The sequence below is a fragment of the Gorilla gorilla genome, chromosome 10 (genome assembly GCF_029281585.2).
Source record: "Gorilla gorilla gorilla isolate KB3781 chromosome 10, NHGRI_mGorGor1-v2.1_pri, whole genome shotgun sequence".
Taxonomy (NCBI): Eukaryota; Metazoa; Chordata; class Mammalia; order Primates; family Hominidae; genus Gorilla; species Gorilla gorilla.
This window is the reverse complement of record NC_073234.2, coordinates 61,120,015-61,132,500: the sequence shown is the minus strand read 5'-3', so window position 1 is coordinate 61,132,500 and position 12,486 is coordinate 61,120,015. Positions and strand designations below refer to the sequence as shown.

General features: G+C 35.3%; 1 long non-coding RNA gene across 1 annotated transcript in view; it reads right to left on the bottom strand.

The window, feature by feature from the left end:
- LOC134756563 (uncharacterized) overlaps positions 1–10,932 on the bottom strand; it is a 17,557-nt gene extending 6,625 nt beyond the window's left edge. The window contains exons 1-3 of the long non-coding RNA XR_010129341.1: positions 10,807–10,932; positions 10,084–10,284; positions 4,241–4,355 (exon numbers count right to left, since the gene is read on the bottom strand). This is a non-coding gene — a long non-coding RNA (uncharacterized lncRNA). The remainder of the gene's footprint in view (positions 1–4,240; positions 4,356–10,083; positions 10,285–10,806) is intronic.
- Positions 10,933–12,486: the final 1,554 nt, after the last annotated feature.

Sequence of the window (12,486 nt, the reverse complement as noted above, 5' to 3'; positions counted from 1 at the left end):
TAAATTATATTACATACATATAGGCTTTATTCGATTTTCTATTTTGAGGGAGAACAATAAATGACTGAACTTCACATGTGAGTTAACACGGCATGAAATAGAAAGGATATTTCCAGGTGGAAAGATGATCCATTAGCTAAACTAGTTCAAAGGGCAAACAGAAGCCAGAAGAACCAAGACAATATAAGACCTAGAAAACTTGAGAAGAATGTCACACCGACATAGGCATGGAATGGGATGATGGGAGAAAATTGGTTATGCATTAACGGATCTGGAGGTCCCATATGACATACGGGCAGCTTTCCTTACTAGAGGGTACTTCTGCAATCTTATTGATTTTTAGCTGTCTTTGTTTATGCACATATATTCATTTACGTGCTGAAGTCTTTTTAAAGTACATTTATTTTCTTTAATCAATAAGGATTTATGCAATAATATATTGATATTATAATTGAATTATTATGGATGCTACTTCCAGATATGAGATTTTGCTGCTAAGACTGTATTAGGACATTGCTATTTGAGACAATTTATTCAGTCCTGTGCACAGTTGTATAAGGCATACCAAAAACTGTTCATGCCAATTTTTATGTTCACAAGGCAATAGATAGGGGTGTCCCTGCAGATGTGTCAGCTCCTATAGGTACTGTGGCATTTTATTTTAAATACGGTAAAAAAAACCTTTGTCTACTAAAAAGAGTATACCATAAATATTGGAAAAATTATTTATTGTTTGATAGAAATTTCTAGTTTTCAATTTATTAAGTAACCAATAATTTTCAGGAATAAAACCATATACATGGAATAGAAGGAGAAAAAAATGACAAAATCATTCTAAAGCATTTCATAATTCATAATTTATGCATGTCAGTTGAGCTCACAGGTATCTGGCATTTCCTAAATCAAAATGACAGTGAAACTCCCCGCCCTTTGTAGCCTGGTATCAAAATACTTCACATAAAAATGAATTATGAGCAATGTAGCATAACTATACATATTCCTTTTGCAAATAGTTTATGTGAAAGAAATATATTTCATTTTTTATGGTTTGATTGAGAAAACATGCCTTAGTGATATTGAATGGTCTGAGGTCACGGACTCAAGCAAATTAAATGCCAGTCTAAACTGTTATATGTATTTACAAAATTATGTCATTTAGCAATGTGGTTAACTCCTATTGGTGGATAGGAACATACCTTTTCATTTTTCATTAGGAATATGACAGTATTACTCAACTTTTAAAAAATCCCTTTTGTAAAGTGACTTTTGATAAAATAGGAGTGCTATACCTTCCTTTAGTTATTTAGCAAAAAAACACTTCAGTGAAATTGGGAGGAACCTAGATCCTGGAATCAGACGTATTTGGGTTTGAATTATGAGCACTTACCAGATACGTGATCTTACACTTCTGTATTTGAGTTTCCCCATCTTTTAAATGCAGATACTAAGAATAGCTACTGCAAAGTATTATTGTGACAAGTTAATGTTATAATTCTTTTACATGCCTAGTATATTGCTCAGAATATCATATATGTCTATTACTATTATCATTATTCACTTTCAAAGAAAATTAAGTACATTGATCAAAAATCATTATAATTTTAATTTTTTCACACTGCATATTCTCCCATGAACTCTGACACTCCCCTACTCTCCCTTTCTACCCCATATCCCCTCTTGCCACCTCAAGAATTATTAGACTATATACTTAAGATATTGAATCACGTTCTGAACATCAATCTCTTATGATACTAATCTATGACCTTAGGACCCATACACAATTACCTTGTTTTTCCAAAGTTTGTTTCTTTAAATAGTATATATGGATGAGCTTTTGGCTAATCCTGAAACATGCTGGTTTAGAATAAATAGTCTGAATTCCATTAATCTTTTTGCATACTAACTCTTGAACCTGAAATATGCTCTTCCACACCTAAGCATAATATAATGAACAAGCACTGGCTGGCATTTTATGCCACATATAATTACAATAATGGACCATCCAATTTATAAAGAAAAAAATATGTCCTTCTGTTCCTCCCAAGGGGTTAGATTACTGTGTTGAATGTTACACAACAGACAGAAGTGGCTTAGCCAAATATGAGCTCATTTTCCCCATGTACAAGAAGTCTAGGGGTAGGCAGACCAAAGATGATGCATTAGAGATGGTGCTAACAGAACTCATCAGACCAGGCTCCTTCTCCCTTCCTTCTCTGCCGTTCTAGTGTCTTTTATCCTCTTGGTTGTAGGATGGCTGCCCCACCTTCAGATGTCATTTGCATGTTTCATATGGGAGGAGGAGAGCAGGATGAAGGGCAAAGGTGAATTTTATTGCGAAAACAATGACATTCCCACAAGCTTCCTACAGGAAGTTTCCTCCTGCATCTTGTAAGTCTAGATTACATGGGGGCAATTCTACCTTAAAAAGAGTCTATGGAGGAGAATTTTTAACTGGACACAGTGCTGTCCTTAAAATTTGTGGAATGAAGAAGAGATGAAATATTAGGCAGATAATCAGCAGTGTCTGCCACATGGATCAAGACATTTTTGCTTGATTTATAGAGAATGATACTGCAACATCATTATGCTACCAAAGTACACCAGCATCAGCTTAATAGGGAAACATCCTTTACTAATATAAAACATAATATCAAAAATATTCAGTTAATAAAAGGAAGTAAAGTTCAAGATTTTTAGTAAGTCTCAACAGAAGACTCAAATAAACTCTGTAGTACTATATATTAGTGTCAGAGACTTCAGTAGGAATCCCTATTATCTATTAATATCTACTAATCATCTATCTAACCACTTATCATCTATATATAAATTGAGAGACAGAGAAATAATTATAGATGTGTTTATATACATATATATGTATTATTAGCATACATACATGTGTTTCCTACTTCAGTTTGCTGGGAGAGCCTAGAAGCAATGACACCCTATAGCAATGAGCACACTAAGTGCCCAGATCTTGCTTTCTAAACAGCAGTCACCAATAGAAACAATCAATCAGAGCTCCTTGAAGGAATTATTGATTCTAGGGCTGGGATCGGGTAAATACTAGATGAACCTGGATCATCTTTTAGTGCCAGAAGTGCTCAAAAGCAAGCAAGCAAGAAAACAAACAACAAACACCCCCCACCCCCTAAAGAATGAAGGCATGTCAAAAGGTCACAGTAACAAACCTGAAAGAAACCACTATGGCCAAAGCTGGAATAATTTGGGCAGTGAAATAAATAATGTGGTATTGAATTATAATCCAAAGTTTAAAACACCACACGAGTCTGTGCTGGTATAAAGAAATCATTGAACAAATAAATAAATGGGAGACAATTGGCAAATTTTCCTTCCAGAAAATTTCAAATAACATATGCAGATATTCTCTCCTCTCCCTTCCACCTTGAGTGTGGGCTGAACTCAGTGATGCTCTCCCAAAGAATAGTGAAAGGAAAAATAGCAACTTTCTAGTGGAAAAGCACAACCTTAACCTAGTGGTCAAGGTTCTCATCACCAGTGATAAGTTACGTTGATGCCATATACCCCTGCCTGATATGAAAACCCATAACTCCAGTCTAATCATGAGAAAAACATTCTTAGTGTATAACTCTTATCTTCTTGGTTAAAATTGAATTTGCTAACATTCTACAAAATAGATATTCCTTAAAACTGTGAAGGTCATGAGAAATAGGAAAATACTGAGAAACTTTCACAGAGAAGAGAAGACTAAGGAGACATGATGGCTAAATGCAATATGATATTCTGCATGGAAATCTGGGATAGAAGAACATCAGTGGAGAAACTAGTGAAATCTACATAAAATTTGGAGTTTAGTTAATAGGGATGTACCAGTATAAGTCTGTTAGTTTTGCCAAATGTAGCAGAATAATGTAAGATGTTAACATGAGGACACACTGATTGAAGGTATAAAAAAATTCTTTACACTATCTTTGCAACTTTTCTCTAAATCTCAAATTGTTGCAAAATTAAAAGTTTTTTAAAAAAACTTCCACATAGTTAAAACTGGAAGGGATAATATCCGGTTCGTAAAGCTTTACAATAAGTGTGAACTTATGACTAATGGTCTCCAAAGCATCTCAGAGTGGATCAATACAAACTGTTTAAGCTAGGTACAGTTATTATATCAATACTAGCCTGGTTCAGGCTCCAGATCCTAAGGAAACAGAAGTCCACGTGTAAAGAGATATTTAATTTGAACTTTTCACTAAACGGTACTTACGTATGAGATTTCTGGATAATTGTAACCTTTGCAAGGTCAAGTGAAAGCTGCCAGCAGTTGCAATTAATCTACTGTTTTCTTCAAAATCAGGATATTCACAGTTAGGAACCTATGCCTGCAAAAGAAATTTTGGTCAATTCTATGTCATTTTTCCTCACAAAATCATAAAATTACCTTGAGAAATTCCAACTAAAAAATTGTTTCTACTTAAGAACTACATTTTTAGAGCAACAGTGTTGGCAACCAGCTAACATCACTGTGGGAAATCAGAATTTTAATCTTGCTTTCCCACTCATTCTTTCAACGACCTTGAAAAACTTATTTAATATGTTCCTTGGCCACCATATGAGGTTGATTAAATTCTGTAGATTAAAAAAAAAAGAACAATTATATAATCATCAAAAAGCTACTTGAAATAAAAGTGTTAACATACATATTGTGGAAGGACATTATACCACTTTGTGGAAGTCATACAGATATTTATTTTTTCTCTAGTTTTCTATTTATTAAGAGCAAAGTTGAATAGAAGTAACAAAAAAGTCATTCTTGCTGAGAAACAGAACAAATTGAAGTGATGAATGAAGGTTAATCTTCAAAGATATCCCCTACAGAAAACACTCCAAATATTTTTTCTTGTAGAGAGACTTCCTCCAGAAACCCAGCATGAACTTAAACATCCTAAGTTGCAGTTCCATAACAACCGTTAAACTTCAACTTTTAAAAACCTTCAAGAAATGAATAGTCTTGACTCTGCCAACTTAGAAATTAAGAGAAATCTCTTCAAAATATATCAGCATCCTTTTCTTCAGTCTCTGATCTTGAGTTAACTTTTGGGAGGCTTTTGAGGCCCCTGTCATCGAGGAATGCAAGCATGTATAATTCAAAAGAGCCTTGTAATTGTACAGGGACATTCAGGATTAATTATGCATGTTGCCACCTCGCAGAGGTCCACAAGGGGGCACTCTTTTGCTGAACTTTTCTATACATTTTAAGGTAAAAACAGACTATGATAATAGGAATTTGGTCTATATATATTTGTTTCTCATGGTTCTTTCAATTGTATCCTAGTCAGTTTCCTCCTTTGCTATCTTTCTTCAGGTGATTGTTTTTTATTGTGATAAAATATACATAACGTAAAATTTACTGTTTTAAAGTGTACAGTTCAGTGGCATTAAGTACATTGACATTCTTTTGTAACCGCCATCACCATCCAGCTCCAGAACTTTTTCATTTTCCCAAACTGAAACTACACCCATTAAAAAATAACTCCCCATTTTCCCCTCCCCCAACCCCCAGCAACAACCATTCCACTTTCTGTGTCTATGAATTTGACTCTAGGTACTTTATATAAGTGGAATTATAAAGTTTCAATTGACATAATTTTTCAAAGTTCATCCCTGTTGTTCCCGATGATTCTCAAATGAACTTTTCTACAATTTTACTAAGTACCCAAAGTTTTAGGAAAAACTAGGCTAAATGAAGCTGATATTATTGGCACTTCTATATATGTACCTGCTCTTTATTGGTCTTTTCTTCCTCATTTGTCCACATTCCTCAACTTCCTAACTGACTCACCATTGTTTAGTGAGTCAAATTCCACCAACCACCTTTTTTACTTAATTCATCACAAAAATTCCTGTCTTTCTTACCATGAGCTTCAATTCTCATTTAAATGACTGTTCATCTAACATTTGCAGTTGAACATAGTAGCAACTCTATTTATTTATTTAAGACATGGTCTCCCTTTGTTGCTCAGGCTGGAGAGCTGTGGCACCATCTCAGTTCACTGCAGCCCTGACCTCACAGGCTCAAGCGATGATCCTTTCATCTCAGCCTCCTGAGTAGTTGAGACTACAGGCATGAGCCACCACGCCCAGCTTGGTAGCAACTTTTATACAAGGTCACAGCACCGAAAAGCAAAGATAACTGAGTATAAAGTACTTCCTGATCCAGTACTAATGAAGATGGGTGGGGGCAGAGGGTGGTGGCACTGCCTGGATTAAGTTTGTTTTAAAGTTCTCTCACATGATACTATATCCTCTTAGCCAAAAATTGTAAATTTCCTTTTTATTTTTATTTTTGTAGAGATGGGGGTCTCTCTATTTTGCCCAGGCTAGTTTCAAACTCCGGGGCTCCAGGTATCCTCCTGCCTTGGCCTCCCAAAATGCTGGGATTACAGATGTGAGCCACCATGACTGGCCTGTAAATTTCTTCATATGGCCAGAGAAAGAAATATCAACTGGGAATATTTTAACCAGCTTCACATACTTTAAGCACTATATGGTCTTTGTTAATATCATTTTCCTCTTCTATATTGATGATGTTTGAAAACAAAGTGAACAGGCAATTAATCAAACAAAAAGACCTACAATGCCTTTCAGGGTCCACTGTGCTATCAAGAAAATAAAAGAAATATTTTTGGAATAGCAGATTATTACACTGTAATGAGTTTAGCCTGAGAATACCATAGCCATTTAGAGTAGTTGGGGCTACAGGTATGAGCTGCCGCGCCCATCTTAGTAGCAACTTTTATAGAAGGTCACAGACAATGCCAAAACGCTAGCATCTGCTAGTGTGCACTGTATGCATGAGAGTCAGAGAAATTATTCCAGAAGAAAGACGAAAGGGGTGAAAGCTCTATTTAAGTGCTCCCATTGCTTGATCCAGACACTTCTGACAGTCTGTTTTTACAGACATGGCAAAACAACACTTGGAAGTCATTTGAGAAAATATTCCTGGTATCACAGAGGTAGGCAAAAGGACAATTGATATCTGTTGAATATTTATGTTCATATTGATTAATTCTTTGAGGTTGCAGAAAGAATGAGTCTTCCTCCTCACTAGGCAAAGAGAAGACTGTTATAGAAGAGAGCATCTGACATGCAAAGCATAACACCGATAAGCATGGCCAGGCCCAAGAGCAAGACTCAAACTGATTCTTTTTCTTAAAGAATCTAACCGCAGCCATGTTTTTCATTGTTATTTTAAGTGAGGGAGGGAACCCCTGCCTTGTTCTTTTTGAAAATCCTGATGCTTTGATAAAATAGTTTCTAAAATATTTCCTATCTACCTGCCCTGCTCTGTTCTGGCTATAATTACTAGGCTAGCCAAAAATAAACTCTCCCAAGTGTTACATCTAGTTGGTTGTTGATTTCCTAGAGGGGGAAAAAAAAACTGTAGTAATTAATCATGGAAGCTTCTCTTTAAAAGAATGTTTACGTCATGGCTCAAGGCTCAAACTAGACCGGGTTTCTTATACTGCATATATTTTTGTTTTGTTCATTTTCTTCCTCTTTCCTCCCACCAAAAACCAACCAACCAACCAACCAAACAAACAAACAAACCAAAAAAGCAAAAAAAAACTAGAATCTGGTTTAAAGGGTCAACTGAGAGTTTTAGGTAGAAATACAAACTCTTGTTTCTTAATTCCACATTATATGTGGTTACTGTTTTGAGCTGGTGAAATTTGTTGAACGCTTAGAATAGTCATCCAAGAACCAGAGGGGAGAGAATTTTAAACCAAATAGTCAGTGATTTAGATATAGTTTTAAATTTTTAAAGCTTATTTGACTTTACAGTTCCATTGAATGTAGGATGCTCCATTCTTTTGAAGACATAGGACAATTTGTTTGTTTCTGGACCAGACAAATTTGGATTTCCTAGACCACCGAATAATAATAATAATAATAATTGCTAACATGTACTTAACTTGCACAAGGTGCAGTAACATGAATATCATGTGGATTGTCTTATGCAGCTCTCCAAATGATCCTGTAAGGTAGCGTTGTGGAAACTGAAACCCCTAAAAGTTAACTTGGTGGTAGCTTGTAATTGAGAACTAGAATGTAAACCAAGGTGGTTACACTTAATGCCCTGTGCTCTGAAAACAGTATCATGCTGCCTCCTTGGAGGAATCCTTAATTTAAGTAGGAAGATTTTTCCTTATTACATCTTTGCGACTAAGTTACTGTTTTTATGACTTTAGGCAAATCAATTGAACTGAGCAAGGAAGGTCTTGATTCAATGATTTCTCAAGTCCTTTTTCCTTTTTTTTTTTTTTTGTCAAGGGAGTGTCCTCTAGCTGAGTGAAGTCATTTTTCCTTGAATGACTGACAGAATGGCTTTGGTTCACCTGTAATTCACAGTTTAGCTGATCCAGTGTGCTGTAAAGTCTGTTTCACTCCACCAGCCAACAAGGAGCAGGCGGCCGTGGCTTCCTCATGTTCTGGGGGAAGCTATTTGTCAGTGATAACCTGGCTAACTTTGGACAGCTGCAACAAGAACATCTATCCCTTGGCATATGGTGTGTTTAGATGCTAAACACTGCCTCATCTGTGAGTACTTCAGTTTTTGTTTTTCACACAAGCCGGGTGAATATAAAAATAGAGGTAAATAAAAAGAAATAACTGAATCAGCAACCTGGAATTTTCTCTCCTCTGATTAAAGACTGTTGTTAACTGAAAATGCTCCACTAGTTGTTTGAGGGTTTAAGACAGAAAAAGTGGGATGGAGATGTTTGATAATTTGGTTGCTATGCAACCACTTTACAATTACGTAAGCTCCTACCATATGAGGTGATACAGAAAGGGTGGTAGAGTGTGCTGACGCAGTGAGCACACAGAAGACTTTTTTCATGTGACAGAGCCAGAGTCTGAGATCTGGAGTTGCAGAATATTTAGGTAAGAAGTAAATGTCACAAATTATAAAGGCCTTTATTTATAGCAAGAATATGGGATTTCTATTACAGAGTTGGATGAGCAAAAGCTCACCAGAAACAGTATTAGTTTCAAGGAAGGAAGACACACATCTGTCCTTTGAATCAGGACTTACTCTAACCAAAATTCAGGAAAGATTTTTTAAAAAAGGAAACTAAGAATATGGTATACTTTATTATTATTTAATTAGCCTTGCCCAGTTGAATCTTTTTCAGTAATATTGTAAGGTAGGTGGTACTATTCTCCTTGTACAAATGCAAAAACGTAGGCTTAAGCAACATTCAGTAATTTGCTCAACATCATATAGATGGGAGTAAACCTGGGCTGTGAACACAAAACTTTTAGTTCAAGTCCAGTATTGTTCTTATTACATTATGCTTCACAGATGATCATGGACCCTTAGTGTTTCTTTCATATTATACGTTCTATCTTTTATGAAATCCACTGATTCTGTTGAAAATCTTATTTTTATTTGTTTTTGCTAGATATCAAGGGTTTATCTCTGACCCTTCCTGGTGGGTTTACTGAATTTCAGAAAAGGCTACCTAATTGATTTTATTGCATATGTTGTAATTTATTGCGTATGTCATTTACTCAAATGTGCAATTTATTGCATATATCATTTTAACGTTAACTGAAAGAGAGAAAATGTGCATAGTCTAAGAAACAAGACAATTGCAAGTTATTCAAAGTGGTCTTTACAATTTAGCCAGCCAAAATCTCTGACTCATGGATCTAATGCCAAGATGACAGCCTCACTGAGGAAGTTTCTTGGTGCGTCTGTTTACAGCTTGGCCAAAGGGCAAGTGGACACTTCTTTTTGAAGGGGTGGTATTATGCTCTCTGGATTTAGAAAACATTAGTTAACATCATAAAGCTAGAGTTAGATCAGCATGATGTTATGTAAAACATAGTGTTCCCTAATCTTGAGTCACAATAAAGATTAGGTTTGTGTGTTAGGATGATGGTTTATCACATTGTGTAATGTCTGTATGGCTTTCACATATCCCGTATCCGTTCATTCTCATTATGATCAATGAAGTAAATAGGGCATATTTATTCACTTCATTTTTGCAGATAATTGAAGTAATTAAAGGAAAGGAAGCTTAGGGACATTAAATGACTTACCTGAGGTCCCATCTGGGCAAGAGGGCAAGCCAGGTATCAGCTTTATCCTCTAAATAAAGTTCCAGTCTTTTTTCTTGTCCCTTTGCTGTTAGAATCACTGGTGGCCTTACCACTAACCTTCCTTCTCCTCACTCCTTATCTTCAACTTACTTCTTGCGGTACTCTTTGTACTTTTGTCATGGGGAACCAGGGCCACTGAAACTAAATTTGTAATTACATGAAATTAGATTAGGTTGATTAGATCTTAAAATTGAACTATATGCAAATAAACATGGGGTTCTGTGTCAATTTCAAACACTTGAATGTGGCTTTCAGAAAAATCTTGGATGAGAACTCTAATGTAGAACTCAAAGGAATTACAATGTAATTATTTCATAATTGTCCAGCTGAATTCAACAAACCACATACTAGTGCTAATTTATGCATAAATCACAGTATTAGATACTGTGAGAGATAAAATAAATAAATAACATATTGTCTCTGCTCCTTGGTGGCTTATTAATCATGGGAAAAAGAAGCACATTCTTTACTTTCTATTCTTTGTTCCCTCCCTTGTTGCATTAAGGATTCAAGAAACTCACCATAATAAGCTTTAGTAAAACAAGGTCCCAGGTGCTCTGGCCTTCTTACGTTTTACCTCCCCCTCTTCTTTTAGATAACCAAATACAGTATTTTGTGTCACCAAGCTACATTTGGCTATAGGAAATTTAGCTTTCTCCTCACCCCTAATATTTCTGAGAATTCTCAGGAAATATTTAAATGTCATGATGAGCACCTCTCAGTTCCACTTCTTACTCAAGAAGTTCCTCTTCTTGCTCAATATTCTTTTCATAATCACTTCAGACTCTCTCTCTTCATTGCTTCCTGTACAGGATGTTCCAAAGCTCTTTAATTCACTTTATTATAAAACAGTGCCAACACAATGGTGATGTATCAGCTGAATCAGCTCTATATTGCCACAATAATGACGTGTAGCCAGCAACCACAAAACCTTAGTGGCACACAACAATATATGCTTTTTCCTTGTGTTTCTTGGGTGGTCAGCTTTGTGGCTTTGCTGATCTCTTTTGGGCTTGCTGTCATGTCTAGGAGTTAACTGGCTGTCATCTGATTTAGTAATAGCATTGTGGCAACTAGGGAGTCTCAGCTGTGCTTTCCGTGTCTCTTGTTTTCTAGCAGGCTAGCTGGTGCATGTTCTCATGGCAGAGGAAGAGGGCAAGCACAGGCATGCACACTCGCATGAGTGCTTTTCAAGATCTGCCATATCCCATCACCTAGTCTCCCATTGCCAGAATGCTGGCAGACCCCAGCATCAGAATAAAAGGACACTTCAAATTCACATGGAAAAGGCTATGGAGTGAAAGATAAATTTAGGAAGATAACAAGTATCTAAAGATACTGAGGGGACCGTGTTCCTGCCATTTTGAAAAATCTACCACATACTGAGAAAAAGTGAGAATTACTTTAGGAAGGCAGTTACCACCTAAATAACTAGAGTTTATAGTTTCCAAAAAGCAATTGTTCACTGGTGATCTGAAATGTAATACAGATGAGATAAAATGTTTTGTTTCCATTTTGGAAAATGCCTAAAGGACTTTTTTGGACTTAAAACGTAACTCTAATACAATATGTTTATTTCTAATGTCTAAAATATCAGAAGAGATGACTGCTTTTTTTTCCCTTCTTTTAACTTTCTTTTCCTTTGTTTTTGTTATTGTTGTTTTCTAAAATGTCAGCTGAGAATTTGATATGAGAATGAATATTAATTATGTTCCATTAAGTTTACTAAATTTTTTGACAGAATGTCGAAATTGCAGATTGGATATATGTGGGAAAATACATGTAATTTGTGGTTCCAAATATCCAGTTATATTTAGGAAGTGTCCACAGAAAACAAAATTAAAGTACATTTAGGGAAAAATATTTAAAAATTTTCTAAAACACTATTTTCCTCTTTAGAAAAAAAGATATATGTCCCTTTTCTTGTCACTAGAAAAAAAGGTTTCTATCATTACTTGTACCTAAAAAAATACATCAGTTCCAGCATCTACTTTTATTCTTTTTTTTTTGCTTTAAACATCTGTTGCTCAATAAAATAGATATACTAGTCATGGCATTTATATAAATAATAGAATCAGAATATTTTCTACCCTTAATTTTATTGAAGTGAATTTTGATTTGAAAAAATAATTTAAAGATCAGAGCATAAAACCAAACCCAATCTAATTTATTTATTCCTTTTAATAGGTTTTGGAAGTTTTGTAATGTTAAAAAAAATCAGGAGTGGGACAAGAAAATAATTTACTCTTAACAGGAGAGATCAAGTTATAGCAATGGTTTCCCAGGTTGCCCTGTAGTTATTAATGTATCCTGAGCATCATTAGAGTCTATTTAATTTTGAAA